Here is a 13520-nt window from a genome sequence, read left to right as displayed (position 1 = left end):
GTGTCAGTGGGGGAAGGGTAGAGAGAGCGAAGAGAGAGAGAGAATCCCAAGCAGGCTCTGCGCTGTGAGCACAGAGCCTGACACGGGGCTCAAACTCACGAGCCATGAGAGCAAGACTTGAGCTGAAGTCAGGAGTCGAACGTTCAACTGACTGAGCCCCCCCAGGCACCCCTGAGGCCAATAGTCTTTTTTTTTTTTTTTTTTCCAACGGTTTTATTTATTTTTGGGACAGAGAGAGACAGAGCATGAACGGGGGAGGGGCAGAGAGAGAGGGAGACACAGAATCGGAAACAGGCTCCAGGCTCTGAGCCATCAGCCCAGAGCCCGAGGCGGGGCTCGAACTCATGGACCGCGAGATGGTGACCTGGCTGAAGTCGGACGCTTAACCGACTGCACCACCCAGGCGCCCCGCTGAGGCCAATACTCTTAAGGATAATGGAGCTGTGAGCTGGATGGAGCCTGTGTCCCTGAAGAGATCATGAACAGAGCCACTAGACCAGTCGTTGGCCACCTACTTCTGTACTTTTACAGGAGAGAGAAACAACTATCTTAGGTAAGCCACTATTTTGGGGGACCTTGATTACTCTTGGTTGAATCTACTCTTAACCTGTACAACAGGAAAAACACTTAAGTGATATCATAGTGAGCAATTCAACAACTGTTGGGTAAGCGTTATTATTATTGTTATTTTGCATTAAATAATGGATGAGGAGGCTAAATCACAGTTGACCTGGAACAACAGGGGTTTGAACTACACAGGTCCCCTTGCCTGTGGATGTTTTTCAATAAATACAGGGCAGTACTGTAAATGTGCTTTCTCTTCCTTATGATTTTCTTAATAACATTTTCCTTTCTCAAGGTTACTTTATTGTAAGAATACGGTTTACAATACACGTGACATAGAAAATAGGTGCCAGTCGACGGTTTCTATCACAGGTAAGCCTTCTGGCCAACAATAGGCTATTAGTAGTTACGTTTTTAGGGGATCAAAAGTTATACACGGATTTTTGACTGCACAGGGCGATCAGCACACCTGACCCCCCATTGTTCAAGGGTCAGCTGTAAAAGAGAGCTATGGAAAGCAGAGGAGAGAATTGTATCAGAACGCCAGGTTGAGGCTGGTTATTAAAACTTAGCTCTGAGTTGCCTGGCTGCTTCTACTTTGAAATAAAGAGAAGCCTTCTCAGCCTTTTGAGCAGAGGTTTCCTGTGGTGCGGGGGGTTTTGTAAGGCAGTTGAGTCTTGCACTCCTGGATGGGGAAGAAATAAGTTCATTAAGGAAGCCATTGCAGGAACCCAGGTAGGAAGTGTTAAAGGATGATGGCAGTGGAAAGGGAGTCAGGGAAGAGATATGGAAGAGAATTCAAAGGAGCTAAAGAGGACTTGACAAGAAATAACTATGGGGATAAAGGAAATGCAGATGTCAGATATTACTGAAGCTTCACATCCAAGCAATTATAGTAGTTGCTTCCTTCAGATGTCTGCTACTAAAATGCTGTGTAACAAACAATGCCATAATCTCAGTGCATTACAACAATAGGCATTTACTTATTGCTTATGGGCGTGCAGGGGGCTATGACTCTCCTGGGTGAATGAAACTAGCGAAGTGTGGCTCCAAGCTGCCAGTTGTATTCAGGTCTGTTCCAAGTGTCTCCTCATTCCGAGAGGCTATCCAGGCAACTTCATCTTGTGACAGGTGGCAGAAATGCAAGAGACTAAGCCAAGCCATGAAGGCATATTTAAAACCCCTGCTCACATCACTTCCGCTAATTTCTATTAGCCAAAGCAAGTCATGTGGCTAAGTCCAAAGACAATGGGGCACGGAACTATCAGTCAACTCTTCTGGTGCTGGAAGGGTCACATGATGGGAGGAACAAAGACTAGGGACCAATAACCCAACCTGCCATCACAACTAAAATAAGAGTGATACCCCGACATGGAAATGCGCAGTAGGGCATTAGGTTTCTTACCACAAGGCACACCTGTGCTATGACAGACATCTGACCAGCCGATGGGTTTTTTCCCCCTGCATTTTTTATCTTTCCCTCGTCCCCTCACACACTATAGATAGGGTCCTGCTCTCTGTCCTACAGTCGCTCCTGAGATCAGCCTTGCAACGGACATTAGTGGCTCGGCCATCATAACAGCTATCAATATTGGACCGCTACTAGAAATAAAAGATTAGAAGAAAATAGGCCAAGAAGGTATTATTATGGTGTGACTCCTGGCTATTTTAGGTCTTTGCGGATTTTCCAGACCTTCTTCGATGACCGTATACAAATTTTATAATTTCAAGAATTCTTTTAAATGATTTTTGAAAAAAAAAAAAAATCTTGTCATCGGCTCAATTCTATTGCCATCCTTTGCCAGTAAATATCTAAAGAAAAAGTCTATGTGAAGCATTAGCACAGTGCAGCTGCCAAGCCAGGCCTTCCTTGTAGGAACACACTCATCAACTAACACGAGGGTAGTTAGTGTCATTCTAATACTAATTTCTCAGACATGGTTTGAGCATTCTCCTCACCCCCTAAATTTGGGGGCGGTGGGCAGGGAGATTTTTAGATGGAATCCAAAAGAGCCAACAGAGTTTCCTCTTTTTTTGCCTCTCTTTCTTCCTTTAGTTGCTGTTTTGGCCGTCTCAGAACAAAGTCAGGCAGGAAGTCGGCACAAGATACCTACCAGCTATGGACTTTGTCAGTTTTCCAAATGCTCTTCTGCCCCAGGGATGCACAGACCCTCAGGCAAAACCACCCCTGCAAAGAATGCTCTGCTGGGATCACTTCCGCCAGCCAAAGCCCCATTCTCTCAGGCACAGGGGAGCAGGTTTTGACTCAAAGGAGCACCGGAGCCACTGACATAAACCCTGCTGTGACCTTGCCCCCACCCACCACCCTCTCCTTTCTCATAACTAACCTCCCATAAGACTCCCAGAGCCATTGACCTCCTCTTCCACACTTCTCCGCAGGCAGCCTGGCTTATTCCTCCCACCTCTCCCTCTAGGGATCCTACCCTATGAGTCATCAACAAACTTCTTGTCAAGTTCAAAGGCCAGTGCCCTTGGCCCCTTGGCTGTACGTGAAATCCTCAACTGTTCATTCTTCAAACTTTTCTTCCCTTGGTTTCTATGAAATCAAGCCTCTCCTAGTTCTCCTGGTCTCTCTCTGAACATTCAAGTTCTTGTTTCTTCCTCCTCGCAGCCTTTGCTTGTTGTCCGGGACGTCGCCCTCCGCCCACCGGTGTTCTCTCCCTCACACCCTCTCGCCACTGATTCTTTCTTAGTGTCAGCCATGATTTCCATGATCTACATGCCGATAACTCCAGCCCAGACGTTTCTCCTCTGACTTCTATTTCCTGGAGGTGCTGGTCCTCACATGGGTGTCGCGTGGGCCTGAGATCCGCCAGGTCCAGGGCTGAATTCATCTCCCCATCAGGGCTCTTTGGCTGCAAGCAACAGGGACTGACCCTGACTTGCCAGTGCACGGAAGAGACTAATTGGAAGGATTGCAAGATGGTTCCTAGAATCAAGGGAATCACTGGACAGCCTGGCGTCTGGTAGCCTGAACAAGGCCACTGCCCAGATTCAAGTTCCCGAGAGCAAATTTGACACACCCAGCTCAGATCATGGCCCCACTCCTTGGGGTCTGTAATCAAAATAAAGTGGAATGAGAGACGCAAAAGGTCTCAGACAAGACAGCAGCCACCAAGCCTTCCAAGTTTGTTTTTCTTCTGGACCAGAAGGGAGTCTCTCTCTCTGTCTCTCTCTGTCTCTCCCTCCCCCTCTCCCTCACTCTCTCTCTCCCCCCTTCCCCCAACTCAGGTATCTCAACGCCAGTCAGTCATTACATTCTGAGATTTTTAAAGTAGTTCTCCAAATGATGGCCTTCTCCATCCCTTGGACCTCTGGCCTCCTTTGGAGTCTTATGATCTCTTGGCTTGATGACTACTGGTGGCCTCCTAAAAAGTCTCTGCTCCCTCTCTTGTCCACCTCAAGATTGTCCTCCACGTGATAGCCAGAGTGATCTATCTAAATCCAGAGCTAGCCACGTGACTCCCCTGTTTGAGCTCCTTAACCTAGAGGGTGAGCTATGGGACTGGCAGCCCACATTTCTTGTTACCAAATAAAATTCTGCGGGGACCTGGCCCCTACCCACAACCCCTTCGCTGCAACCTGGTTTTTGTCTGTTTGTCTGTCTGTCTGTTTTTGCTTCTGGCACTCCCTCTTCCTGCGTGGCTTTCTTCTCCCCCTACCACTGTACCCCCACCTGGCCGTTACCAGTTTACCTTTAAAAATCGAATGAGGCTTCACGTCCTCAAGGCTGCCCTCCCTAAGCCTTTCCTGACATTTCACGAGGTGTTGAGGATCCCTCCTGAGCGCTTCCATAATGCCCTGAGCATATCTCTATGATCACCACACACAACCCACTGTTTGAGGAGTATCTGTTCAGGTGCCTATCTCTCCTACTATCTACACATTCTTGAAAAGCAGGGATAAGACAAGGCATACATACAGTAGGTGCTTAATAAACGGTGGGGTTTGTTTTTGGTTTTTTTTGAATGGTCACTGACTTTGGTAAATCATGTAACATCTTCTGGGTTGCAGCTTCCTCACTGCAAAAAGGAGATAGGTCGACCTCTCCCGTGTTGTGCGATTAAGTGAGATGATATAAATGGAACGCCTTGCATGGTGCCTGGCACGTGGTAAGTACTCAATTAAAAGTCACTTTCCTCACCGCCCAAAGCCCCTTTTCCCTCACCAGTAGAAGAGAAAAGAATGCTTGGTGCCCTCTGCTTAACAGTGCGTTTCCTCTACTGGAGTGTAAGCTGTATGAGAAAATGAGGCCAGGCCTATATTATTAATTGCTAAATCTTCTGCAGGTGGCAGGTGCTCAATCAATATTTTTAGGATAAATGAGTAATCAATATCTGTGCTTATCTGACCCTGCATTTGTGCCTTCAATGAACTTAATGTTTTGTTTCCTTTTCCCATTTAAAAAAAAACAAAAAAACCCCACCATCTTCAATTTCTTTAGTAGGCACGGTTTCCTGTTGCAAACCAGCCAAGGCTTGGGGAAGAAGAGTCACCCCACCCAGGCCCGCGCCACAGTCCGGGCTTTTGCGAGCCACGCTGTAGCCCTGGGCAGGGTGACTGCAAGTGCCCTGGGGAGGGGCACTGACACCCCTTCACCTGCTGACTGGCTTGGAGCACATGCTGGCTCACTGACGCGTACTGGCCCATTTAATACCCCTAACAGTTGTGGGTGGGAGGTACCCTCCTCCCGCTGTATCAGGCAGGCTCCCAGAAGGGACCGGTTAGTGTTCGCAAGCCGGGGAACTGAGAAGAGTTTAATGAAAGGAATTTTGTAAAAGGGTGAGCAGGGTTTAAGGAGTCGGCAGGGAATAGGGTAAGTACCCCAGGGCTGGCGGCGGCAGAGTCCTTATCACCCCCCAAAATAAGAGGAGCAGCCAACCCACAGCATCCCAGGAGGGAGGGAGCCAGGACCATAAATACCCTGGCCTCTGCTTCTGCCTGCAGGGTGGGTGGTGGTGGGGGAGAGGGGCGTGATCCCCGGTGCCAAATGCACCCCGGACGGTCGGAGGGGTGGGCTTTCCAGGCCCCGGGTAGGATGAGAAGAGTCAGGAGTGACCATTGTAACTAAGTTAGCCAGCACTAGGTGAGGCAACCCCTGCTGTCTAGCTTTTAACCTGCCCACTCTGCTCCTCTGTCTCTGAGGGGCATGTGACTCCATTTGTCTGGCCTCCCATGCCCACTAATTGTGCTTCCATTGAGACTAGGGCAGACGGCAGCACTCTGGGCTGTTCTGGAAGCTTCCGCGAGGACCCTAAGAGATAGTCATGTCAGCATGGGACAAATGGGGAACTCCCAGATGAGGAAGGAAGGCAGTCCAGTCTTTATAAACACATACACATACCACACACACACACACACACACACACCCCATGCTGCTCTGTGAACATGCGCGCGCACACACACACACACACACACACACACCCCCCATGCTATTCTATGAATATACACATGCACACACACACCCAGGCTGCTTTGTGAACACACCCACATACATACACACACCGCCCCCATGCTGTTCTGTGAACCCCTAGGAAACCACCTGGTAACTCAACTCCAGGAGCATGGAGAATGCATCAGTGGACCCACCCCAGCACAGGCCCCTGCGGCAGTTAAGATCCTGGCTTGGGAATCAGACTCCCCAGGACTTGAATCCTGACTCTACCACCAGCTATGTGAATTTGGGCCTCATTTGTGAAACGGAAACCGTCATACCAGTAGGGGTGTTGTTAGGATTTAAATGCAACAGGCAATTTGCTTTGCACTCATTAAATGTTATCTACAAACCCCATCACGGTCATTTCTGCAGCTTTGCACTACCGTAACTTTCGACCTAATTGCTGACTCATTACAACTTTCAGAACCCTTTAAGAATGAATACTTCTACAACTAAGGAAAAGGATGATGATATCTGGTAGGGAATTTTCAAGCATGACTGTTACACAAACCCAGTGGGCCTGGCCACGCAAATATTACCGTGCCTCTTTTAAAGATGGAGAGAGCAACTAGCTCCCAAGGAGACTAAGTGACTTGTTCAAGGTCACACAGACAGTAACTGGCTGAGTCAGGGGCATCCCACTGAGGAGGCAGCACCTGCCAGCCGGCCTCCGCGGAAGCAGGTCTTCGCCCCCCAGAAGGGGCCGCCCTGCGCTCCCACGTTGGCTGTGGGAGGCCGGATCGCTTAACAATATGTGTTTCCCCAAACTGTCATTATGTCCTTGTCGGCAACAAGGAATATGTGAGCCACTTCCTGCGAGCAGGGGAGTGGCGAGGGCCCGCGGTCGGTCGGGTTGGCCTGTCCTCCGCGCACCGCCCTGCGGTCTTCCAGGCCCCAGACCGCCTCTCGGGGCTTCTGGCTGCCGGCAGCGTGTCGGCTTCCCTGGGGTTGTCGCTGTGGTCAGGGACAGCGAGAGGAACCTGGCCCAAGGCTCCGCGTACTGGAGGTGGACGCCTGACAGCGAGAAGCCCATGTCTGAAAGCACGGCGTGCATTAGCATCCTCTCCTTCAGAGAGAGCTATTTTTGTCTTTCATCTCCAGAAACCGCGTTCCAAGATCAGGGAGGCAAGTGTCAGAAGGAGAAAACGGCCAGCGTCTGGAGCTCAGAAGAGAACAAGCCCCTGCTATTTCCTCCACGACAACGACGACAACAGTTGCCCCGGCCGCGACGGAGCTGGCTTCCCCTGCCCTTGGGTACCACACGACGTCCCGCACCCCCATCATCTTTCTGTGGGATTTCTCTCCACACGCTCCACGGAGGAACCGGGTTCGTTGCCATGGTTACTAGCAAGTCACGTGGCAGCCTGGCTACCTAGCGGTGTAGGAGAACAGTGGGAGCCGACGAGCGGGGGGGGGGGGGGGGGGGGAAGCATCCCTCCCCCACATCGGTGGCTTTTTCTTAGCCGACCCGCACGGCCCCAGAAGTCTTCCTCATTTCTGACCTGCCCAGCTCTGGGGTGAAGGGCCAGCCTTTCTTTGAGCAGCAGTATTTCCCTTTCATAATGGGATCAGCACAAGCCGCCTTCAAGGGCTTCTCCTTCTGGTCCAGGAGCCCCTCTGCCCCTCCCCAACGCCTCCTTTCCCTGACTCCTCACTCACACACACACACACACACACACACGGGTGCTGTAATTAAATAGCTGTGTTGAGTGGGAACGGGTGGAGCATGCAGCCTACACCCCTTGAATAAGCTCTTTTTAAAAAAATCTGAGGATGGCATGAGTCAGGGAATTTCGAAGCCGTGATACAATCAGGACAGCGATGCCTCCAGGGGGTGGTGGCAGGGAGCATGGACTCACCCGGATCGTCCACACACCAGGCAGGGTCTGCTTTCCCAGCCACGGCCGTGAAGGGGGTCCGCAGAGCCTCAGACTTGGAGTCATGGAAGTGGGTATATTCCGCCAGTCTCTGCCGTGGCGGAGCAGTCCTGGCGCCTGGCCATTGCCTTCCGGGGCAGAGGAGGTCTGGGGCCTGGAGGAAGCTCTCCAAAAACAAAGCTCTCTGCCTCCTCCCCCCACCCCCTCCTTCCCCACAGAACCAGGCCACGTTAGCAAGTTAGCGCGAGCCCGTGCTCTGAGAAGTTGGTCAGTGAGTGGGTGCACCTTAGCAACAGCACGGGCTGCGAGCGCACGTCTTTCTTTCCCTGACGGTCACAGTTGCCTACTTCTTTAGGTTCAGGTTACATCGCATCTTGTCAATTCCACCAGACTGGCTGGCGTGCTTTCTTTCCCCGAGGCAAAACCAAAGTCTAGATGATGGAAACAGACCCGGAAGAGTCGGCAGGCAGCAAAAGGCAAGGCCTGGGAGGGATGCTGGCCCAACTGTGCTAGGTTGGTTCCGAGGACTCGCTTCGGGACCCCTGCCTCAAAGAGCAAAGTGTATTCCGGGAGAAGAAGCAGACAGCTTCCTGCACGTCACTAACCTTACGAAGCACCGCAGGGCAAAGACCGAGGAGACCAAAAGTAAGGGGGCAGGGATGCAGCCCAAAGGGGTGTGAGACTCTATCCAATGGGGTACAAAATGCAGAACTTTTTTTTGTTTTGAATCTGCTTTGGTACATGTATCATAACGTACATAACTGTGTCCAGTAGGCTCAGTTTGGGCTGAGATTAAGAAAGAAGAGCATAGCCAAAATGACAGGAGCTTCAGCAGGAAACAAGTTAATTTGCCCCTCATGTAAATGGACTCCGGAGGCAGGCCGCTCGGCTGGTGAGCTGTCTTTCCTGGTTGCTCCAACATTCTCAACAGGCAGCTGCCACTTCACTATCCAAGGCTGTTGCTCATGGCCAAGCCGTCCTGTTCACGTTCTAGGCGGCAAGGAGAAAGAAAGGAAGAATCACATGTGCCTCCTGTGAGGACACTTCCTGGAAACTGTACTGTCCGCATTTAGCATTTACCTAGCATTTTGTCACATGACTTTGCGAGCTGCAAAGGATCCTACGAAACGTCATCTCTTAGGGAATGCTAAACGTGCCTATCGGGGAATGCTATTGAAGGAAGCATGGACAGTGGGGTGCCACCCGCACGGGTGTATACTTACAAAAAATAAATGCACCTGTTAGGGGCATAATCAAAACTGTGGCCTTTGGGGTAGAGTTCAAAGACCACTGCTATGGATTATATACCCTAGAAGTACATATAACTGATTGAAGGAAGGAGTGAGGGATTTTTTTTTTCCCCACCACCTTGCATCCATCCATCCTTCTCCTGGTAAAGCGGTAAGGTGCGTTTTGTGTGTGGGCTCATCTCTCCCCCATTCTCAGCCATGCCATTGTGAGGGGGTCCTAATTCGCCTTGGCTCATCAACTTCTCCCACACCCTTGGCCAATAGGATTGGTGCGGGTTGCTGAGAGTCAGGTCCAAGATTTACATTCAGCTCCTAGAAGGGGCACAGTGGACATAAAGCTCTCAGCCCATGAAGTCTGGAGCCACCCAAACCCCCCTACCACCCAGATAGGAGAGCACAGCCCTCATCTAGAGGAGAGGGGAGAAGCCACACCGAAAGGACCAGGTCTTGGCGACCCCATTTTAGCTCCGTCTCAAACTGCATCGAAACACAGCATCACTTGTGGTGAGGAGCCGTATTGGACCAGGTACATGAGGTCAACCCCTACAACTGGCAGAGTAACCAGGTGGAAAGAGCCTGGGACAGGTGACTTCCTGGAGCAGAGCCACAGTCTCTGGCTGGATGTTGATGTGAAAGAGAAATCAATTTCCATCTTGTTAAAGCGATTGTTTACATAAGAGTCATTGTTTTAGTGGCTAGACTATAACCTAACGGGTACACATGTATTATTTCATTTAATTTCTTTTTAATGATCTTATTTCATTGCCCAAGGTCTTACAAGCAAGTGGGTGCAGGGCGAGAATTTGGGCCCAGGACTGGCTGACTCAGTATTCTCTGCTCTTGCGGGCCCTCGGCTAACTCTCTTCCCTCCATGCTGGGTGGGGTCACACCTTTTACTCTGTGCTGTCGTGTCTCTTTGCATGTGGCCGCTTTGGAGCCAGAAGCTGTGCGGTTCCCACTTGCATTGCCCCGGTCAGGCTGGGCCCTGGTGCTCCATAGCTGTTGATCCAATAAATAATAAATGGTGTTACTGAACTTCAGAACAGATCTAGCAGGCTGTTGGAGGATCAAATGAGATCATGTTTGAGAAGAGGTTTTGAAAACTACACAGCGGTTATAGTTAGCCCTTTTGTTAGGAAATCCCCCATATTAGGGGCAGGAATGTGGCTGTTTCTGGCTCTGCCTTTTGGTGCCTTCCTCTGAGAGACAGGCCTTGGGGTCGTGTTACTCTTAAGAGTCAGAGGGCACCTTTGAGACCACTCAGATGTACCTCCTGGTGCCCTCCCACCCCCCACCCCCACATCAGGTGCACTTGTCCTCTTGATGGCTTCACCAAGGGGTCAATTGGTCAGTGACCCTCCCAACAGCTGGGCACATGGGCAAAATAGGACTCGACAGTGTAGGGTAGGGGACAAGTTCCGTTCCGCTCCCCAGATAGATCCATGAGTTCTCTCCTTTTTGCCTCTGCACGTGCGCTTTCCTCCCCAATAGTCCGAAATCCTCTTTCTTTCTTTTTTTGTTTTTTTTTTAAAGTTTACTTATTTATTTTGAGAGAGAGTGCAGGAGGGGCAGAGAGAGAGGGGGAGACGGAGAATCCCAAGCAGGCTCCACACCGTCAGTGCAGAGCCCGACACGGGGCTCCAACTCACGAATTGTACGATCACGACCCGAGCCAAAATCTTCGGAGCCATCCAGACACCCCCGGAGTCCTCTTTCAAGTTCAGGCTCAAAGTCACCTGCCCTGTAGAAGTCTTCCAAGTTTGGCAGGGGCATTTAGGTGGTCTCCTCTCTTTCTTGCTGTGTCATTTTGTACTTAACTCTATTATAAGACATATCAAATTACATTTTTATTTGTGCTTTTTTATAAACCCACTTCCTCACCCCTCCAAACTATCACCATCACCCTTCTTACATGAGATTTTCAAGGACAGAGACTTGTCTTACTCTCTTGATTCTCCAGCACCTACCTCAGTACCTGGCACCTGTTGATAATTTAATGAACGCTATTGAAGGGATGAGTGAGTAAACACGTGAGCAGGGGCTGAAAACTTGGTCCCTGGCATGAGACAAACTCATGTCCAAATCCCCTTGACGAATCATACTCATCCACTCATTCAAATTTTTAGTGAGTACCTATTATATTCCAGCCACCCTGCTCGACATTACCATAGGGCAATCGGGAGGGATGGGGTCTCTGCCTCACAAGCTTATATCTGAGGGAATGGTAGAGACTGAAAAGAAAAAAGCCCATCAGTAAGTAAACAAGTCTCTAATATGTCCTCCGAAGGCCATGAACGGGGGGAGTGTGACAGTGGACCTGAAGTTGGGGTGGACTACTTTGAGTGACGAGCGGGCAGGGAGCATCCGAGTGAGTCCCGAAGAGTGGGAATGAGACGGCCTTTTGGAGGGCTAGGGGGAAAATGAGGAACAGCCACCAACAGAAAAAAGGTTCTTCTCTCTCTAAGGCTTAGTTTCCTCATCTGGACATTGAGATAATAATAGCATCCGCTACATGGTTTTTGAGAAGCTTAAATGCATTGAAACACAGCATCCAGCCAGGCACACAGGAAGCGCTCTATATGTTTTAGCTCTTATTGTCAGTTATGGGTCATGCGACAGAAAGGAAGCGAGGGTGAGGCCATGTGGCCCTCTGTAATTGCCACTTCCTTTTCCAAGGTTCCAAGCCATCTGTTAAATCACCCACGTAAGAATGTTCCTGGGGAATTAAAAAAAAAAAAAAAGAATGTTCCTGGGCACCAACGTCCATCTCTCTGGTCTACGGTCTCTAGAACCTCTTTCAAATGCGTGTACATTCCTCAGGTTGGCAGAGAAAATAAACCAAATGGAAACTTGTCTGTGAAAGCCCTAAACGAAGGTACTTATTGCTACTGTGTTCTTTCTCCGGCGTTTCCCCATAGTCTCTGGACACCCCATGTTCTGGCTGGCGGCACACCATCTGGTTAGCCAAGGACCTTCTTAAGCCAGGCCCCTGAAACTGAGCGTGGAACTGCCAGCAAGCTCTGGCTGAGCCGGGACCTGGCCTGAGGCCTGCAGACCCAGCACAGCCTCACACGTAGGTAATAAGTTAGTAGCAGAGGCAAGTGTATTGCCTCCCCCTTAGAACAACCAGATTTTTCTCCAGCCTCCTAAGTTCTAGCAGGTGAGACAAGTTTTGCCCTGTGACTCCACAACCATGGCCGTCTTTCAAGGAATTTCAAGACACTCACAAGGCTAGTCTTCCCTCCTGGGCAGACGGGAGGATCTTGGCATTTGTAACAGCAGCAAAGAGAAGGGTTCTCGGAATCTCAGAGGCAAAAGGCATCCCTGCAGTTCAAATTTTTCTGAACCCGTGGTTTCTCCGATGAGGGGTGCGTGCGTGCATGTGTGTCGTGTGTGCACGCACATACGTGTGCGTGCAAGAGAGGACAAAGAGTGCTGGCTCCATACTCTAAAGCCACTGACTCTTGTAGATACGGTTATTTCACGTACACATGTTTTCAAGGCTGCCCTTAAATGGTAACATCAGCAGAAAGATGCCAAAGAGTGTGGCGGTCCAAGGGCTTAATTACAGGGACCTTTGTCCGACGAACATGCCAATAATTTGCCTAGCTGAATGATTCAGCAGTAATCCTGCCAGGTTCCCAAAAAAAGCCCATATCTGGGATGACGTAATGTCTCTCCAGCCTGATGCAGCCATCTCCCCACACCCACCGTCACACATTTACCGTCTCTTCTTAGGAGCCACATTTCCATCTGTGAGCTCTTCACTTGCCATCTGCATTGTGACAAATATGTATTTTATTATTTAAATGGTATTACAATGTACAGTGTTGCTAATCTAGCCCGTCATGTTTAGAAAGGCAGTAGAAAAATGAAAACCGAAAAAAATCCTAGCCCCTGGTGAGTTCTATGTCGGCAACTCATGCCTGCAGAATGCCTCCCAGTATCTCAGGTTGGATATTTGATCTGGGCACCCCATGAATATTTATACTTTGGGGCAAAGTGATTGGTTTAATTTGTCACTGGAAATTGAGGTGACAGTCTCGATTTGCGAAGCGGTACGCGTGGCAGGGACTGTGAAGGTAAAGAGACTCTGGTCCTACCCCAATGCACTCTGTATGGAGCTGGAAGATACTTTTGCTTGCCTACCTCAGATCCGTCAATCTCCCCCTTCTTCCTGACCGGACAGGTGCTCGGGGAAGGTGTTCTTCTCCTCATCTAAACTAATTTTGGTTTTCCTTGCCACTCCTGGCTAGACACTGCATTCATTTTATTTCAGTTTATTTCAACGAGGAATTAAAGGAGTCCTGCTGCGCGGGATGGGGGGAAGGTGGTTCTGAGAAAGATTTCTTTCCTGATTAAAAAAAAAAA

General features: G+C 49.8%; 1 long non-coding RNA gene across 4 annotated transcripts; it reads left to right on the top strand.

Moving 5' to 3' along the window:
• The first annotated feature begins 324 nt into the window (after positions 1-324).
• On the top strand, positions 325-12049 carry LOC125156726 (uncharacterized). Of its 4 annotated transcripts, XR_007148745.1 has the most exons (5): positions 325-553; positions 860-936; positions 2621-4697; positions 7124-7349; positions 8255-12049. It is a non-coding gene; the product is annotated as an uncharacterized LOC125156726 (long non-coding RNA). The 4 variants fall into 4 exon arrangements; XR_007148746.1 differs by having other exon boundaries at positions 325-936; positions 4600-4697; XR_007148743.1 differs by having other exon boundaries at positions 325-936.
• Positions 12050-13520: the final 1471 nt, after the last annotated feature.

This window comes from Prionailurus viverrinus, chromosome F2 (genome assembly GCF_022837055.1).
Source record: "Prionailurus viverrinus isolate Anna chromosome F2, UM_Priviv_1.0, whole genome shotgun sequence".
NCBI classification, from domain to species: Eukaryota; Metazoa; Chordata; class Mammalia; order Carnivora; family Felidae; genus Prionailurus; species Prionailurus viverrinus.
This window is presented reverse-complemented; position numbering and strand designations above follow the sequence as displayed.